A 20,859-nucleotide genomic window follows, 5' to 3' on the forward strand; every position below is an offset into this window, starting at 1 on the left:
ACTCCTGTTATGTTAAAGGCTGTCAGCGTTGACAGCAGCATTTGTTGTCATTATTTGGTATTCTCTCCTACAAAGAATTAGTTACGAGCCATTTAAAATATTTTATTTTTGTCTCTGTTAATAGAAATGGAAATGGCGTATGGCTTTTAGTGCCGGGAGTGACCGAGGACATGTTCAGCTCACCAGGTGCAGGTCTTCTGATTTGACACCTGTAGGCGATGATATGTGAAGGGGTGTCTCTCGTTGGAAACTAGAAATCTGCAACACCTGTCGGTAGATCTACCAGTACATAAACGAAATCTTGCGGCACAAAATGTCCGGGCTTTGATGTCTTAGGAAACCTTGGGACGTAAAGTAACATTAAAAGCAGTCTCAGGCACCTTAGATTTCCCATGTCGTTCTCTCTGCGAGATGAACCTGACCTGTTATCAGCATCGTTCTCTAAATGTCTTCCTAAATCTGAGACCATTAAAACCAGCCTCAAGTTCAGAAGCATTCTCAGACGCGCTAGACGTGGACTGGTGTCTTTCCACTGCCAGCTCGGTTTTGTGTTGCCGTAAAAAGAGGTACCAACTCTCAAAAGTATCATGACCTACCTACTGAATCTAAATAAGTTCCAACTAATCGTACAGTACAGTACGTTTTACGACTCAATCGGTGACATCATAGACTGCGAAGAAAAAATGCACGACCGGGCGAGTTGGCCGTGCGGTTAGAGGCGCGCAGCTGTGAGCTTGCATCTGGAAGATAGTGGGTTCGAATCCCACTGTCGGCAGCCCTGAAGATGGTTTTCCGTGGTTTCCCATTTTCACACCAGGCAAATGCTGGGGCTGTGCCACGGCCGCTTCCTTCCCACTCCTATCTCTTTCCTATCCCATCGTCGCCATAAGACCTGTCTGTGTCGGTGGGACGTAAAGCCACTAGCAAAAAATATGCACCACGGGGCCTGACAGGTAATGGGTTAATATTATTTTTAAATGTTGAGAGATGTCCGAAGCCTATAAAACGTTACCGCAACGACCTCCATAGCAACCCTCCTTACAGGCTACAAAGTTAGTTTCCAACTCTTTGACTTCAAATTTCACAGGATTGCTACTGATATTTCTCTTATTTTTCACTGTAACGGAAAAGTATACAGAACAAAAATTCGCCATGAGATATTTTTATGTAAAACCAACCGCAAGAGATACATCGATTTTTATTTAGACCTCTTAAAAGAAAGAGAGTCCAGATTTCGGGAATAGCACACGCATACATACGGGGAAATTGAGGAGAAAATAATAAAGTTATGACTATTGACATTAATCGAAGATAGGACAATAACTGCGGACAATCGGATAATACAACTATGTAAATACCATGTGGATATGTTGGACAAATGAAATGTCCCTCACTAAATCGTGATGATATGAGTTACGGTTTTAAGAAAGCGGTAATGGAGGAGAAATTTAGAAGCAGAGATCCTTAGGTAATCAGATACGAAGATGACTAATAATGTTATTACTTAAGCCTAAAGAGGCAAGGTAGAGGCAAAAATGAAAGCAGAGGACGGAAGTAGTAGAAACATACCTTAAAAATTATAGCAAATACCAGAAAACACCGTGCGGTATGAAATAATGGGCTACACTCCGCGCGACTGTTGAAATATTGACAGCCACCCTTAGTACTATTCGAAGACGATTGTAACTTCCAACATTATTACGCAACTGTCAGTGGTTTGTAGTGACGCAGTCCTCTCTATGATCTTTTGCAATTTCGTTTATTGCATTACTTGCTGACCTTGAATTGATGTCTTCCTTCTGATGTAAAAGAAAGCCAAGTAATGCTCGTTTTTAAATGACGACAGGAAAATTTAGGACGTTACAAACACCCAGTCCCCAGACCAGGGATATTAATCATTACAATTAAAAACCCCTGAACCGGCCGGGAATCGAACTGGGGGCCGTCGCGTGACAGGCGGACGCGTTGCCTCCTACACCACGGGGCCGGACAAGTAATGCAAAAGCAAAGTCACCTCCGTACAGGCCATGAAGGCCCTTGGAGGAATGAAAGGTAAAGGCTTCCACCATTGTTAACCTCGGCACATGATGGGGTAGAGTGTTTAGCTGTACGCCCGGCCGCCTTTGCACCCAGGAATGAACGTGGTACTCAATTCTGGTGTAGGTTGAGTGAAGCTCAGGGCCATATGCACCTCCGGAACTGGAAATCTCGTTTCTTAAATTTTACGACTTCCTGACGGGGATTCGAACCCGCGTCCTTCCGGGCGAACCGAGCACGCCTTTACCGCCTCGGCCAGGCAGCCCCTGGACAAGTAATGGGTTAATATTTTTTTTTAATATTGAGAGATGTACGAAGCGTATAAACCGTTACCGCAACGATCTCCATAGCAACCCTCTTTATAGGCTATAATGTTAGTTTTCGACTCTTGGACTTCAAATTTCACAAGATTCCTACTGATTTCTCTTTTTTTCCACTGTATCGGTAAGGTATGCAGAACAAAAATTCGCCATGATCTATTTTTATGTAAAACCAACTGCAAGAGGTACATCGAGTTTTATTTAGACCCCTGTTGAAGCACCCGCTTCTGATGACTTTTTTACAATGTATAGCTAAGATCCTATTCGGCCTTATCTAAACCAGGATTAACCAACTGCTTGTACGTGTCATGTCAGGTAACTCATCTCACGCTCACTGCCTGGGCTGCAAAACTAAGTAACTGTGGAGTTCAGGCTAGAGGGGCGTGGGCAAACACTACGTCATTCGCAGATGAAGGTCTAGGACTGCAGGTAGTACCGTGCGATATGTGTAGTATATATTTCTTCCCACATACTTTTTGTATTGTAACGTAACTGTGTTATGAAGCAATATAAGTGTAATACAGCAACTTCATTTATCATCATCATCATCATCATCCGTTTACCCTCCAGGGTCGGCTTTCCCCTCGGACACAGCGAGGGATCCCACCTCTACCGCCTCAAGGGCAGTGTCCTGGAGTTTCAGACTCTTGGTCGGGGATACAACTGGGGAGAATGACCAGTACCTCGCCCAGGCGGCCTCACCTGCTATGCTGAACAGGGGCCTTGTGGAGGGATGGGAAGATTGGAAGGGATAGTCAAGGAAGAGGGAAGGAAGCGGCCGTGGCCGTAAGTTAGGTACCATCCCGGGATTCGCCTGGAGGAGAAGTGGGAAACCACGGAAAACCACTTCCAGGATGGCTGAGGTGGGAATCGAACCCACCTCTACTCAGTTGACCTCCCGAGGCTGAGTGGACCCCGTTCCAGCCCTCATACCACTTTTCAAATTTCGTGGCAGAGCCGGGAATCGAACCCGGGCCTCCGGGGGTAGCAGCTAATCACGCTAACCACTACACCACAGAGGCGGACTTCATTTATACGTACAGGATATATATAAACTGAACTTTTTTTCTGCGGTGCACCTTCGAAAACGATTCTGAAAAATATAGCTGTTTGACAGTATCATCCACTGTAAAATGAGTGAGTACTAATGGTAATCAACAACAAAAATAGGACCAAAGATAATCTGTAAACTCAAATCACACGTTTTACCTCATCATATCGATACTCAGTTGCATTTCGAAATCTTTTCTTCGTTCACTAGTTTTCCAGTCTTTGTAGTTAATGTTTGGGAAACACTAAATTTAAAAGCACATTTTAAATTATGATCTGACAATTGACTTCTCTGTTTTTCATTTGATTGTTTTTAATTTAGGAAAATATCGTTCACAGGCAAGCGTGGAACAGGAAATACTCAACATTCTTGCTGAAAATCTATGTAATACTTCTTATTTTCAAGTTTATCCTTACGTTCTATATCACACCGCTAATCTACCAACTATAATTGTAGGCCTGAATCAACCTTAATGAATATGCCGTGGTTAAATGTGGAAGCCTAGAATCAAATTCCGAATATTTTTATGATTATTATTTACGTATCAATATCCTCAGCTGTAGCACATTCAAATGCTGTAAGCACTTTACTAAATGTGGAATAGTTCTGTTCATGAACTGACGCTCCCACAGACACAATTTTAATTTGAACAATTTCACTCTGGAGACAAACATTCAGAATGTTCAAATGGGCTGTTAAATCTGCAAGAAGTGCGAGATCACAAATCCACCTGCGATCATGTAGTTCGGGGACTGGCACCTTTTGTGGCTCCATAAATGTAGCTATATCTTGTCGTAGTCGGAAAAAATGTATCGACCACTTTGCTTCGACTAAACCAGCGAACAGCACAATGATAAGGTAAATCACCAATTTCACTGTCACTTTCTGCCAGGAATTCCTTCAATCACCTATGACGTAAGGTTCTTGATGTTATGAGGTTAGTGCTTCTAACCACTGCGATCATTTCATTGTTGTCCGACTCGTTGGCTGAACGGTCAGCGTACTGGTCTTCGGTTCAGAGGGTCGCGAGTTCGATTCCCTGGCGATTCGGGGATTTTAACCTTAATTGGTTCATTTCAACGGCACGGGGGCTGGGTGTGTGTGTTGTCTTCATCATCATTTCATCCTCATCACGACGCGCAGGTCACCTACGGGTGTCAAACAGAAAGACCTGTACCTGGTGAGCCGAACCCGTCCTGGGATATCCCGGGACTAAAAGCCATACGACATTTCATTACATTGTTTAGTTCAATGCTTTTCGCACATGCATTTTCTAAATGTATGATACAGTGAATAGGAACGAGTGTGTGAGCTATATAGAATCTTCATTATTTGTATCTTAAGAACCCAACTACTCCAGTATTGCGTCGTACCATTGAAGGTACGCTATGTGTTGCTACTGAAACTAGTTCCTTCCATGTCAAGGAAGCATTATGATGGACATAACTGGTTGAAAAGAAACATTACTAGATAGGATTGGGGCGAGCAGTATCATGCAACAGGAGGACTCCATCCGACAGCATTCCAGGGCGGTTTGACTTTATGGCCCGTCTCATTTTCTGTAAAGTGTGTTCATACCGCTGCGCATTGATTGTGTTTCCCACGCGGATGATATCAGGCTAACAGGAATGATTATATGGGATGACATACAAATGGCTGATGTGCATATAGCGTAGTGCGTTAACAGACTTTTGAAGCACGTCATAGGTAGTTCCATCCCTTTTGGAGGGCAAAGGACTTGTTCTAACACGCAGATGACAGCAAGTAGAGAGAGCTTTAGTCTCAAAATGGCCACTACCGCAAAGAATTCTGGGAGCTCGACTAAGTCGACAAGCAGAGGGCTCCTGCAGTCAAGGAAGCAGGTCATCGTGACTTTACCGTAACTTGTGGAAACAGCTTCGAATTTCTTTGGTGGTGAAGAAAGAAAATGCGATGTTTCCGTTGATGACTTTGCCGTTTGCTCTCTGGCTCGAAATGGTGGCACCACGTTTCGTCACTGTGACGATACGGGACAGAAACGCATACCTTTCCTCGTGGTACCACTGCAGATGACTCCGCAATGACGCCATTCTGTCGAACTTTATTCCCTCCGTCCGTTGATGCGGAACCCACTGCACGCAAATTTTGCGGAAAAGCAAGTGATCTTTGATAATAACATGCATGGAGCTTAATGGCTAATGCCAACCTGAACACCAATTTCTTCCTCCGTCAATCGTCGGTTTTCCGGAATAAGGCCATCAGTCCGCCATATCACATCAGGAGTGATGGCGTGATTGGCCTGTCCTGGGTGCGCAGGACTCGTCATGGACATGCAGTGTTCGCCATATACAGGAGATATGCTACGATGAGTTTTGTGTTCTCAATCAACCTCAGCCACCAGAAAAAGAACCACACTTCTCTGCTTTTCTTTGCTTGCCTCCATTTCTACAGTTGGACGAACACACTATACCAGTCCGCACGCCAAAGAAGACATAACACAACAACTGCGTGCACCTGTGAGTTGTCACTATGCAGTTCTCCAAAACCAACTACAGTCTATCAGACCTTAATATAGAATCCAACATGGCGGAAACATCGGGCCACAGCCTGCTATAAGACGCCGATAACGTTCATAATATTCGTAAAGAAGAATTAGTATATGAAATATAAATCACATTTCCATAGTTAGAAAACACGAAACGGCTTATAATAATATACCAAAATGGAAACAAGTATTCGGCCAACTTATATAACTCTAGATCCAGTACATTTGACAATGATAAAATGTACAAGTAATTGATATTCGTTAGTAAACAACAACGCACAACACATTGCAAGAAAAAGACAAAACACCCACAGCACTAAAATGGCATAAGGTATTCAGCAATCAAGGCTACTTTAAACCTGCATGTCGCGCTACCATAAGCCTACAGCCAGTGCATTTGGAAATGACAAAATTAAACCAGCATTCGTTGGTAGACCATATCAATGAACAACATATTACAAGAAAAATGCAAATTACCCAGGGCAGTGAAATAACATTCTCAACAAATACATATTAACCAGCACCGAGCTCGATAGCTGCAGTCGCTTAAGTGCGGCCAGTATCCAGTAATCGGGAGATCGTGGGTTCGAGCCCCACTGTCGGCAGCCCTGAAGATGGTTTTCCGTGGTTTCCCATTTTCACACCAGGCAAATGCCGGGGCTGTACCTTAATTAACGCCACGGCCGCTTCCTTCCACTTCCTAGGCCTTTCCTATCCCATCGTCGCCACAAGACGTATCTCTGTCGGCGCGACGTAAAACAAATAGCATATTAACCAGCCTAGTCCTACTTAAAATATACCATTAAAGGTGTATTTGCAATGACAATAATCAAGATTAGAGACAGAAGTATAACTAAACTGACACGCTACCTTTTGAAGAGGATCGTTTACTGCTAAGTTTCAACACTTTGCGCCCGTTTGCTTTTTGCCTCGGTTCTTCATTTGCAGCATCACAGGCAATTCTCTTGAAGTGGAAGTTTCTTTGAAAGTTCTATTGAGACACTTATTTCCTCAAGAGCTTTACTATAATAATTGATGAAAACATTTGCTATCACCTTAATGCACTTTTCAGTCATTATTTTCAATTTCACTCCACACTGACACTCATCATCATGGCTATAGTAGTCTCAATTAACTGAAATCTTAACATTAATAGTGCCTCTCTTTGATTCTGTAACTTAAGAAATTCAGGTGCGTAACTGTCAGTAATTAACACCTCGAAAAGCCTGAACACGTTACAACACAAGGACATGACCATCGATGATGGATACTTCAAAACACCACTGTTCACTAGATTAAAATACATCATTATTTCCCTGTCACTAACCACAAGTAATTCATTTTCAGCCTGCAACATTTTATCTCAGTCATCACAAATTTTTACATAATATTTCAATCACTTGCAAAATGCCCATACACTTCTATTACTGTGTAGTCATTCATCTTCCGTTTGGCAGCATGATGCTAATAATGTAAGGAGCACTCTACGTCCAAGAACAGCGTGGATGCAAATTTCTAGTGATACAACTGTTAACTTAATAGTAAATGAAATGGCGTATGGATTTTAGTGGAGTGAGTATCCGAGGACAAGTTCGGCTCGCCAGGTGCAGGTCTTTTGATTTGACTCCCCCAGGCGACCTGCGCGTCGTGATGAAATGAAATGATGATGAAAACGACACATACACCCAGCCCCCGTGCCAGGGAAGTTAACCAATGATGGTTAAAATTTCCGAACCTGTTGGGAATCGAACCCGGGATCCCTGTGACCGAAGGCCAACACGCTTACCATTTAGCCATGGAGCCGGACAACTTGGTAGTGATGTTGATATTCTCAGTGCCACGGGAAGTAGTTGTGAAAGTTGAAATCATCCCCAGTTACAAGATGCTAATGCTGATGAAATAAGAGCATTTCTTGGTCTCCTTGTTTATTCAGTCATTTTATGTGCATCACACACGATACGTTATTTTTCATTGCATATTGTCATGATGCCTGGAATGTGAAATGCAGTGTTACTTTGCATTTTGCGTTTTGACATTCCTGGAAAAGATATTATGACAGAGGGAGAAGTCATTATTATATGTTAATTGAGAACTCAGAAAACAAATGCAACAGTCGATGAACAACTATAATATACAGTATTTGAATCGATGAGTTAACGACACGTATTAAATATTTACAAGCAGTAAGACCGTATCAATCAGCAAATATGAAAAATTTTCTTCCTCGCACTGTTCCTATTTATTGCACCTCAGTTTCCATTTTATTTGATCCACTTCGTCAGAAAGATAGAGATATACGATGGACATATCCTCCTGTAGTTAATCCATCCATGTATCCAGCCATCCGTCCGTCCGTCCGTCCATCCATCCATCCATCCATCCATCCATAGGTGGTATCGGGGTAACTCCTTTGGAGCTTCGAACATTGCCTAGCCGATAAGACCGACTAACCATCATGCCATCTGAATCCCGTTTGCGTGCATCACCTAGGTAACAGACCAGCTTTGGGACCGCAGGATAAACGACTGTACTGTCGATCGTAGACTAGGCGTAATGGGATTTGACGGTCACGGTAGCGTATTACTGCCTTGTACGATGGTGCCATCAGTTTGGCGCGCATTCAAGGTAAAAATATGGTCTTAGTTAAGTTGAACCGTAATCTGAATTAGGGTAAACTTTCTATTGCTTGACCAAATGCTCCAAGCACTCCACATTTCAATCCTTTTTTTGATCTTTCACCCTCCAATATAAGAAGACCCCATGTCTATGTTCGTGTTATATAAAATCGATATGCCCCTTTTAAGGGAGGACCGGAGATTTCAGTTTCGACACCAAACAGTAGTGAAATAAGCATCTTACAATTACGGATATATTTGTCAATTCTATTGTTTTAAAGTAGGTTTTTCTGAGTCTGGACATTTCCATTAATGTAATTCTACATCGCGTGGTGTTAAAGATAAAAATACCTCAATTTTAGAAATATGTCCATAAAAAGACGTTTCGTGTCTAGAAGACAGAGTTTGGCATCATCACGAAGAACAGCAAGTTTCTCTTTTAAATTTGCTTCGATAAGAGCATTTAATTTTAATACAACTTATAAGATGTTGCGCAATCTCCCGGAAGGTTGCGCTTGAAGGAACACTGCTATTTCATAAGGGAGAGGTTATAATGTAACATGTTCTGTGCCCATAAACTAGCAGCTCTACGTGACATGACAGAGAAGTGTTCGTGCCTCTCTGCTGTAACGTTACGACCATCCCATGATGACAAGGAGCAACATCTCCACGACATGCAGCTCACTACGGGACTTCCACAGTACTTCAATCTTAAGAGTCGTAGGCACACTTTCAGGATAAAGGTTGTAATATATACATAAATACATGCATGCATACATACATACATACATACATGCATGCATACATACATACATACATACATACATACATACATACATACATACATACATACATACATACATACATACATACATACATACATACATACATACATACATACATACATACATACATACATACATACATACATACATACATCTTTATTATAGACTGTTATGCTTTTCAACGTTCAGTGTGCAAGCCTCTCTGAATTATCTAACCGCCGCCCCGATCCGCTATTTGTAACTAGTTCCGTAGCCTCGTTTATTTCTATACCACTCATCTTTAGTCTAAATAAAAATAATCATAACATACCTCTATGAATTGTCACAGAAAAGTGTCATGGTAAAATACTCAGAAAAATGTGTGCAAATTATTTTGAAATTATTTAAAGTATATTTACAAAATATTTTATAATTTTAAAGCTATATTTTCAAGCGGATTCGAATTTGAAAATAATATTAAATATGGCAACATAAATGAACTAACGGAATATGATGAATACTGGATTAAAATTGCAAGACTTAAAACCCAGTATGGTCCCAACAAGAATTCTGCTTCTGTGTACTTGCATACCGCTATTAATTTTCATCTTTCCTACCAGAACTCCCTTTGTCCGTTCCTGTTCTCTTCGTACATCGATGTACAGTATAAGGCTCGTGAGGTCTAGAAAGAAGTAACAGCTGTGAATCCTGGATGAAACTCAATTAGTTAGAAATCAAAACCTATTCACAACTTATTTTCAATTCTTGGATACTTGCGTCTTGCAATACGAACCCATCGCCAGTAGGCAGAGTAGGCCTAATGATCGGTCTTCAAATATTAAAACTTTAGCCTATAACAATTGGGAAAACTTTTATATAGACTCCATTATGGTAAACCACATTACATACGAGTGTTAAGTAGTTCATTTAAGATTTGTTGGTAAATCTCAGGCACGGAAGACCAGTTACTTTTCATCACCAAACGCAAAGGAAAAATAATTCATGCAGTTACCAAACTGTTCCAAATTATAGAATGATCTTAAATTTTGTGACGTAATGCCCTCACAAAATATGATGAATACCGCATGAAAATTGCAAAACATAAAACTCACTATGGTCTTAACAAGAATTCCGCTTCCGTGTACTTGCTTAACACGAAGTAAAAATGGTAAAATGGATAGTTTACCAAGGTTAAGTTGAACTTCTGTTGCATCAAGCCCGGTTTTGAAATTCGTGACATTTTACCGTGGTTAAAAGTTAACCTGTCGTGAGCGAACGATTAATCAGATGACCGAGGCTACGTAACCTCAGGGCTAAATAGCATATTACATGCATCAAAAGTGTCGTGATCCGATTTAAATATTTACCGGTGGTGAGTGAGCGATATAACCTCACATTGCGTGCGTCCAGACCACCGTGATGTTATCTCTGAAATAGATTCTGCACCACATATCGTATATCCGCAATATCTTGAGGATAATGAACGGAGAGACTGTGGCGTTCTTGTTACAATTAATAGGTGAAAAACTCGAGTTTCCAACTCAGCCGCACCCCGTCCCTTTCCGACAACCCACCTCCCCATAAAACACATATGTCGGAAAATTCTAGGCGTGGACCGCGACTAGGAAAGGCCAAACACAGCCCTGAACTGGAAACGGTCCTCATTTCAAAGCAGAACAGGAATGAGGCTAAAGCTACTAGCAATAATATCCCAACTAAATTTAAATTAGGGTTTATTGAAATAATAAAATCAAAAAGAAACAAGAAATGAAGCCAGCAATTAAAAGTAAAGGATACGTGCATGTGCAGAGCTCATCCAATTGAAGTCATAACACTAATGCGTGAGCACAGCTTTTTCAAACACCAAGCTTAAGTTATTCATATGAAGGACTCACCGTCTCAATTGCAAAATCGCTACATAATCTGGTAATGTGAATACAATCCACACGGATCAGCTTGGTCGTTCTTTCCGCGAGATTAATAAAACTATTTGTATACGCGTATATTTAACTTCCACATCGTTTCAACAATTACCACACAGATCAAAAGCTCCCACACAGCACGGAGAGGAAAAGGTTTCAGAGAAGATAAAGTAAGATGCGAAAGACCACACAATAAGCACAGAGAAACGCCTCTAGACCATAGAAATAAAATTAAACCCAAAGAGAATCACAGGAATGGGAATAGCCTGAATATAAGAAAAGAACATGGCTGCCTTGTGGGCAAGCAAACGGCCGTGATTGAAACAAAGGCAAAACAAATATCATCGTGCCGACAACAAACATGAGGATCAGAAATAAGATGAAAATATAAAATGAGCTGACTGATACGTCGTACTTTCTCTCCTTTCACTCACCAGCACACACCCAAACATACATACATTGCCGGTATCGACAAGCAATCTGAGCAGTTGCTCCAGTTAATAAGCTGAACACAATCTTATATAGTATGACTCTCATGGTTACAAAAAAGGTCTCACATATGTCAGAGATAGCGTGCACGGCGCAGGCAGTTAGCAGTAGGATAATAGAGACCCAATGGTCACACATAAACCCATCAGCTCACGCACTGCTTACGACACGAATGGATGTGTGCACGTACATAAAATGAATCAGAGACCTAACTAGCATCATAACTCAATCACAATATAGACAACTAACACGCTGCCCATTCATGCAGCAGAGCAGAAGGATGCGTATCACTCAGCTATGGACGATTGTGAAGAATGTCTTGACAGCATCGTAGAACCAAATTTATTGTTTGTTAGGGTTTTACGTCGCACCGACACAGAGAGGTCTTATGGCGACGATGGGATGGGAAAGGCCTAGGAGTTGGAAGGAAGCGGCCGTGGCCTTAATTAAGATACAGCCCCAGCATTTGCCTGGTGTGAAAATGGGAAACCACGGAAAACCATCTTCAGGGCTGCCGATAGTGGGATTCGAACCTACTATCCCCCGGATGCAAGCTCACAGCCGCACGCCTCTACGCGCACGGCCAACTCGCCCGGTAGAACCAAAATTAAAACAAGAATTACCGCACCTGATATATCAATAATCAAAGTAACAAGAAGGATGACAGTACGGGTCAAGATTAAATCTATTAACAACCCGTTTATGGCATGCAAATGCCACTCCAATCTGCATGGGGTCCATGTTTATATTCCACACACATAACAATGCAAAGAATCGCTCCAAAGAGATACTACTGTCTCGCCAAAAGAGAATGATCTTCCGTGTTCATGACCGAAGGAGCTTCCCTCTCTGGTACAATCATGGAAACACTTAAGTCAATTGAGGTGAGGCCGTTAAAAGCTCTTTGCAATATGGGAAACATAATTTCTATGAACATGCCATATAAGCATGGTTCATCATCACACTGCCCCCTTTTTAAAAATGTGTCTTTTCTTGTTGATCAGACAAGGAGACGCATTTTAAGGCGAGGTTATAATCCTTAAACCTAAAGTGCGCGCACTGCTAAATACTAAAGGACCTAAAATCTAACTTAAACTAAGAAAACACATATTATTATACACATAATTACAAAAATCAGTTATTACAATACACTATAAAACGCAGTCCACCTCAACCTGAGGCCCTGTACATTTCTTAAACAATATCACGCTGAATGAATCAGTCTACTTCAAGCAATTCATTCAATACTTCCATGAGTTGGTGTCAGGTAACCAAGGGAAAGTTGTAATTAAATGTAACAACTTATTTGGTCTCATCTTGAACCATTGACACCTTCTCCCTTTTTTCCTCTATATTATTTTCCCTGAAAGAAAAAGGTCTTTAGAACACTGGTAATTATACGACAAGCAAAATAAACACATGCTACTACTAAAATATAATGGAAAATAGATAAAATTCTACTGGCTCCGTTGATGATATGGTTTCAATAAAGACACATGAGCCTTCTATAACCTCTTACTCGTCAGATCCTCCAATTCTACAGTTACAGTTACAGGTCCCAGGAACCTTACAGTTCTCTTGGGATCAGACCATTTATGGCACAGTTTGGCGGCGATTAGGATCGCTGTCGAGCTTATAGGGAACATATTTACCACCACCAGATCACCAACTTCCAGGGTGACATTTTCCTCCCTTGGTTGAATCTTTTTGCCACCCGGTCTTGGGCTCTGACAAATTGTGCAACGGCTTCCTTCCATTTTCTCTCAATATTCATGTTTCTCGACGGCTCAGACAGATACCCAATGTCCCATTTCAAATGGAGCGGGTCAGCAAGGCTTCTCCCTAGAAACAAATCAGCTGGGGTGCGGCGGTGAGATTCGTGTACAGCACTGTTGAAGGCTAAAACAAAGAATTCCAAATTATCATCCCAGCTGCGCTGATCAGCGCTATGGTAAGTACTCAGACAGGATTTAAGATTACGGTGAAATCTTTCAACGTGGGAAGGTTTGGGGGTGGCGGCTCAGGAAAAACGTGCTTCACTCCCCACCCAAAACACAGGTGATGAAATTTACGGCAGCTGAATGTAGACGCACTGTGCGTGACTAAGACTTTCGGGGGCCCATAAACACCAAAAATGTGACGGGTTAGAATGTAGATGGCGCTGCTCGAGTTTATTTTATGGGCCGGGAACAACCATACAAATTTAGAAAAAGCGTCGACGACGGACAGGATTCCAACGTTGGCATTCTCGGATTTCGTGATAGGACCAAAATAATCGAAAAAATTTCCCCCGGGTACGACGCGACGTCAGCGGAGTGGAGTCCAATTTGAGAGGATTGCGCAGGTTTACACCGTTGGCAAACGTCGCAACATTTCACATGCACTAACACTTCCTTTTTGAGATTAGGCCAGAAGAAATCATGAGAGATACGATGCAAGGTTTTGTATTGACCTAGATGAGCACCCAGGTAAGGATCATGATAATAGTGTAACATCATGGATCTTAATTTGAGAGGAACGTAAATTTTGTCTTTACCATTTTGACGGTTACGACGAACCAACAACCCTCGTTTGATACCAAACGACTTGTCTCGAAGAGACCCATCAGCGATTCCTTTCATCAGTTCCTGACACTCACTGTCATCTTTTTGGTGCTCAGAAATGTCCGTGAAGGTCGAAGGAAAATTTTGCAAAATATTGATACTTTCAACACTATCAGACTGACGATAGTTTTCCTCGGACTCTACCTCACATTCATTTACCCCGTCGAACAGTCGCGACAGACAGTCGGCCACAACATTCTCCTTTCCACGAATATGCACAACTGTGAATTTGTTTGATGACAACCGGAGGATCCACCTAGCTGTCCTGCCAAGTCGCTCGACGTTCGCGCTCATCCACGATAGGGCTTGATTGTCCGTATGGACGAAGAAATGACGGTGCTTCAAATAAGAACGGAATTTCTCAACACCTAAAACTACGGCGAGACATTCCTTTTCATAAATAGAATATCGTAATTCGGCTCAATGCAATAACTTGCTGAAATACGCAATAGTGCCCCCATTATTGCCGAGCTAAGCCCAGCTAGTGAACAAGAGATCCCGGGGTGGACCGTTCGTTCCTGGCTTTCCGTTTTTAGAGGCATTTAAGGGAAAAGGGATGACGACTAAGCACAAAAATTAAAATTAAAAACAACACTCTTACATTTATTGACATAAGCATCTAAAAACACAAAAATATCCTTGCTGGAGTTTTATTACAATATCCTTTCATAATGTCGGGTCCTCCTGTAGCAATTAAAAACCAAATGTAATCCTCGTCCTCCAGTCTTACTGTTTTGGAATGAAAATTAACAAAAGATTAGGCCTCCACTGCCTTCAAAAATCAAAGTATTTAACTGAAAGTGTCCAGAGACTTCAATAAGGATTTACACAAAATTAGTAGGCAGCTATCTCGCTTATTATTCCATAATAAAATTAACTTAAGGTTCCATTAATTTATAGTAGTCTCAACAACTGGTCAATGTTAAATTCTGATGAATTTCAATAACTAAAGTGTATAATGTTCATTGATAACACCAGTAGAAATTCTGATTGAAAATCGAAATTAATTCCAAAATTTATACTTTATTATTATTATTATTATTATTATTATTATTATTATTATTATTAATCTCTAACAATATCTGCGTAGCATTTTACTTTTATCATCACACGAACGTGTCTATAAATGAGTGTATCTCACTCAGTAATTCTCATGGTAATTGTAATACACATTTTCCTAATTAAGTAGATTTCCAATTAATTATTATTATCATTACTCGTTATCACCTAAATTGAGCTGATAATGCCGTTTGTGAACCTTCAAATTATGCTTGCATGGCATTTAAAGTTTCAAGTAAGTTTGCAAATATTTTGGAACTTTATTAAAAATGCATTGAAAGTTTTCTCATATCCACGTGTGAGTTAGTTGAAATTAATTTACAAATCGCTTGCGTTTGCTAAAATGAACTCGACGATCTTTCATCTAAATATTTAAATAATGCAAATGAAATCCTTTCCTAGTCTTACTCGACACTAATCTCATCAAATTGTTCCTTAAGGTGTGCTAAATAAGTCACCATGGTAGCAAACAACGTTGAACACAATCCGTGCCGTTGCAATAAATGCACGACCAGATCAAATTACATTAAACAATGAAAACATGGAAAATAGTCATAATTACAACACACGCACACACCACATTCACACAAGGTAACACGTAATTTTTATATACACTATTTACAACGAATCCTGCCCTTATAAATTAGTTCATTATTTTTAGCATGGTCGCGTCAATAATATCCGGAGGATGAATTCGTGTCTGGAAATATTCTTACTCCAACAGTAGCTAGTGATCGAAATTCGTGGTATTACTTGAATGAATTACTCATTAAACATCAACTGAGATTCATTTAAATTTCTGAATTTAATTTGAAGATTATAATAGAATTCCATAATCATCACCATCACATGGGTTACAAGTCGCAAATGTAGCATTCGTGAGCCTTAATCACATTATTATTACTCCCTATTCATGAAATATATATTCAACGTGCGCGCCACTTATAATAAATCACATTGTGCTCCCAAAGACATAACAACAAGTCATTCGCTAATACATTCTCCAATTAATAAATTATTCAATTAATATCTCGCAGGATTGCCGTATTCCAGGCGCAACATAAACTGAGCACATTAAATCTCAAATATAAGGAATCTAAAATAATTTATAGCTCACGACCATTTAATTCCATTCTTAACCCGATCTTTACTTAATTTAATTATTATTTGAGTGATTATTAGATCTATGAGTCGTGAAATTAGATGACTCGATCCTAATGAATGAAAGTGATCTGAAAATGACACTCCAATCCAGATTATTTCCAATATCAGAGGTAAACAAATAATGATTATCACGTGATCAGTTATTTTTAAATCCGATAAATCCTATGTATGAGAACTCACTCAAAGACAGACTACACAGCTAATCTAATAGGTTCCAAATTTAAGCCACACACATGCAACTCGACTACCGTGACACCTTAATAAGTGGAAAATGAAATAACTCAATCTACTACAAGAAGTAATAGGGCTACGATTTAGAGAAGAAATATCCTCTAGGTTTACAAAGATGAGAAGGAAAATAAACAGTTAAATGGTACTCAAGTTTAGCTGAGGTTCTATTCCAGGTTGAAGTCAGTCATTCCGGCATTCTCCCGGTCAGTCACCCTCTCCGACCAGATGCGCCTCACATATTTAGAAGGTCATGGAGACACGGCAGTAGACGTCCCACGTTGAAATTAAGATGCACATTTTAGAGGAAGAATCCATCTTGATGTACACAGCGATTCACTGGGATGAATTTCGTCACGCTCCAGAAATGTAGGCTGCATCTAATAGAACAGATATTAAGGTGTGTACACACACGCTGGAGTACTTAATGTTCTCGTGGAGAAACACACTGAGTGCTGATCGACCAATAGAGATTCCCATCGGTACTTTATTAAATTCAAATGGTCCAAAAGGAGTGGCGAAAGCAGTGCAAGGGCGAATTTTGGGATCCAAGAGTATTAGGTAATAGGCTGAATTAAAGTAAAAATGATGAAGAATTTAGCGCCATGGAAATGTTGAAAGGCACTTTCAATGGTGGGTAAGGGGAAGCTGTCGAAGACAATATTCTTATTCACCTTATAATAATCTAAAATAAACCTAAATCTACCGTCCTTTTTGGGGACAAGGAAGGCGGGACTACTGAAAGGATACTTGGAGGGACTAATTACCTTGAATATTGAATTTTCACGACCACATTGTAATCGAAAGTGACTTTCAACCTATTGGGTCGTGTTACGTACATTTAGTACGTGATGAAGAGATATTAAGTACAGAACAAAAATGGCCAACCAGACACCAGTGGGATCGGGAGGTTGTGGGTTCTGTACTTAATATCTCTTCATCACGTACTAAATGTACGTAACACGACCTAATAGGTTGAAAGTCGCTTTCGATTACTAATTACCTTCTTTTCCAAGAGGTCGTTAACACATTCTCTCATAGAAGACAGTTTTGGTGGCGAGCAACAGAATGTAGGCGACCTAACAGGGGTATCATCTTTCAGTTCAATGGAATAGGAGAAATTTTTTGCAGTTAAAACAGAATATTGTTCCAACAGACCTTTTAACATCAAGTTTTGGTTGTCAGTCAAATCACATGAGACGTTGGGAAGTTGAGATTTCGAAAGGGCGCATACGGTAGCACGTTGGAAAGGGGCTTCAAAAGGGCAACTTACACCTGATATGAATCGAAAAGCAAAGGTACGAGTGATAAAATCAATAGATAGACCAGTAGCCAGCATAAAATCGGTTCCTAAAATAACCGGGACAGATAGATCGGGAACATTATTAAATGCCCAATCTCACGAAAGGTTATGAATTTTAATATGACATTTGACACGACCCACGGCACATACCTGACGGCCATCAGCAGACATAAAATTTCCCAAGCTCTCACAGGCTTGGAGATATTTTAAATCCATAGAAGACACAAGGAATTGGTTCACGAAGGAAACGCAGGAACCAATGTCTAATAAGACATACAATACGCGCGATCCAACATAAAACTTGGTCCAGGGTGTAAACTAGGGAAGGCCCCAGATTCTTTTATTAACACCAACCTAAGGAGCCAACGACGGGCCATCACGCCGACGCATGTTTAATTTTCCTGCCGAGAGTTGCACCGAGGACACAAGTGCTGAGTGACACCAGCTAGACCACACTTCCAGCATTTCAGAGGAGACTTTGACGAACAGTTCTTTGAAACATGCCCTAGTTTCCCACAATTCCAGCACTTCCTTGCTGCAGTATCGCTTACTATAGGCGAGTTAGAAGGTTGAATGGCGTTTACACAGCGTCGAGGTGGAGTTACAACGCCGGACCTGAGATCGGGACTACGACCAGGGGGGAGGCGGCGAAGAGGGTGCAGCAAAATAGACGATCTGATGGGCGTACGATAGGAAACGTTGGGAAATGAACAATCGGAGGGAGCCGGAGGCGGACGGTACAACTTATTCTGACTGACTGTGGACTCAAACGCACGACCTAAATTAATAATATCTTCAACACATACAACCTGAGGTCTTTTTATGTATATTTTATAATCAGGGGCTAGATTTCTATAAAACTGGTCGAAAATTTCAGATTCTGGCACCGTAACACACACAAGGTTGAACAAGTTTAAAATACCGGTGGCGTAATGGTCAATTCCTTCCCCTACTCCCTGGGTCCTTGAGAAAATTTCTTGTTTTAAACAGCAGTCCATGTCGGACAACCCAAAGCGCTGTTTGATACGAGTAGCAAAATCGTCCCACGATTGATTGTTAGCTTTATCAACCTGAACCATTTTAACGCTAGCCCTTCCAGCATTCCCGGGATGACAGGAACGAAGAGGTCAAGGGGTAGTGAGCTACATTCGGCGATATCTTCCACCCGTTCAAGAAATTCTATGACACTGGAGCTGTTCCCTTGTTCAGAAAAATTTAGCTTCCATTTCCTGACGACACCAAAAACAGGGTTAACATTAGCGTTACGATCACTAGCGGGTCTAGCATTGGGGGAAATGGGCTCCATAGGGTTCTCGTCGAGGGCACAATTTGTACACGCAATAGCATTCCTACCGTCAGAGCATCTATCACTACCCGACACGACTGACGCATTAACTTCAGCAATACCTTCCCCCTTTTCTCTCAAGGGTGGAGACTTCCGCGGTAAAAACTTCGCTTTCGTTACTCATGTGTAAGGCTTTCTGACTTTCCATATTATAGGCAAGTTTCAACGGTAACAAACACGACACGCACATTGACATCGAAATGTCATTATTTTACTTCTCCTTCTCCCAACGTTTTTTTTTCTTTTTGCTAGGGGCTTTACGTCGCACCGACACAGATAGGTCTTATGGCGACGATGGGATAGGAAAGGCCTAGGAGTTGGAAGGAAGCGGCCGTGGCCTTAATTAAGGTACAGCCCCAGCATTTGCCTGGTGTGAAAATGGGAAACCACGGAAAACCATCTTCAGGGCTGCCGATAGTGGGATTCGAACCTACTATCTCCCGGATGCAAGCCTCACAGCCGCGCGCCTCTACGCGCACGGCCAACTCGCCCGGTCCCAACGTTTTATATGTGGCCTAAACGGCATGGAAATTTGTGTCATACAAACTCTACATTTCCTGGTTTTACCTTCCATTCTGTTTATTACTACAAGTTTAATTTAAAACGCATATACTTTGAGCATTGCGCTCATAATTCTTCATTGAAACTAAGGGATGTAATAGACCTTGTATGTGCAGAACTCTGCTCCGAAAAATTGTACTACGATGCTCCGCCCCTTGACCAATTAGAGCTCTCTGTTCGGAACGAGGTTCATCGCCGATTCTTGTGGTGTGGGAGAGTGGCGATTATTGAGTGGAGTGTGGACTGAGATGGATCTGCGTTTGGTGTCTCTCTGGTGTGAGTGGGTTTCGCCGGCCGACATGGACGTTAGATGAAGAAAACTGTAAGAGGGCTTCTCCTCTTGCCCTCATTATGTTTTAAATCTTTTTTTAAACAACGTGGCCTTTTCTTCAAGCATGTGGGTATTAAAATGGCGTTATCGCGTCATCTCAATCCAGTGGAATTTTTCGGCACCTTTAAGAACCTTACTTTCTTCGGCTTCCATCAATTTGAGAATCTATTATGTGGTAAATGGGACTCTAAATTATCAGAATTGAAATGATCTCGGATTTTCAAAAAAAACTGTATTATTATCTTATAATGTAACGTTTCGGGTTGTTGGCAAAATATTCTGTAAATGATTCTGGGGTGAAGTTAGAATATTTAACTTCTCATGTAGAAGATTTTTGAAGACCTTGTAAAGTAAAAAATTATTTAACTTTATCAAATCACCCCAAGTGGGATCAGTTTTAAACAATTTAAGTTCTAACCAAGTGGACAGTAATTTTATTTTATCTTTCTCTGTCTTGTTTTTAATTTTCCTTGATTTTTCCTCTTGGTTCTTTTCGTGTAATTTTATCCTTTTCCCTTATTTTGGTTCGGTCTTCGGTTTCCG

The sequence above is a fragment of the Anabrus simplex genome, chromosome 5 (assembly GCF_040414725.1).
Source record: "Anabrus simplex isolate iqAnaSimp1 chromosome 5, ASM4041472v1, whole genome shotgun sequence".
Taxonomy (NCBI): domain Eukaryota; kingdom Metazoa; phylum Arthropoda; class Insecta; order Orthoptera; family Tettigoniidae; genus Anabrus; species Anabrus simplex.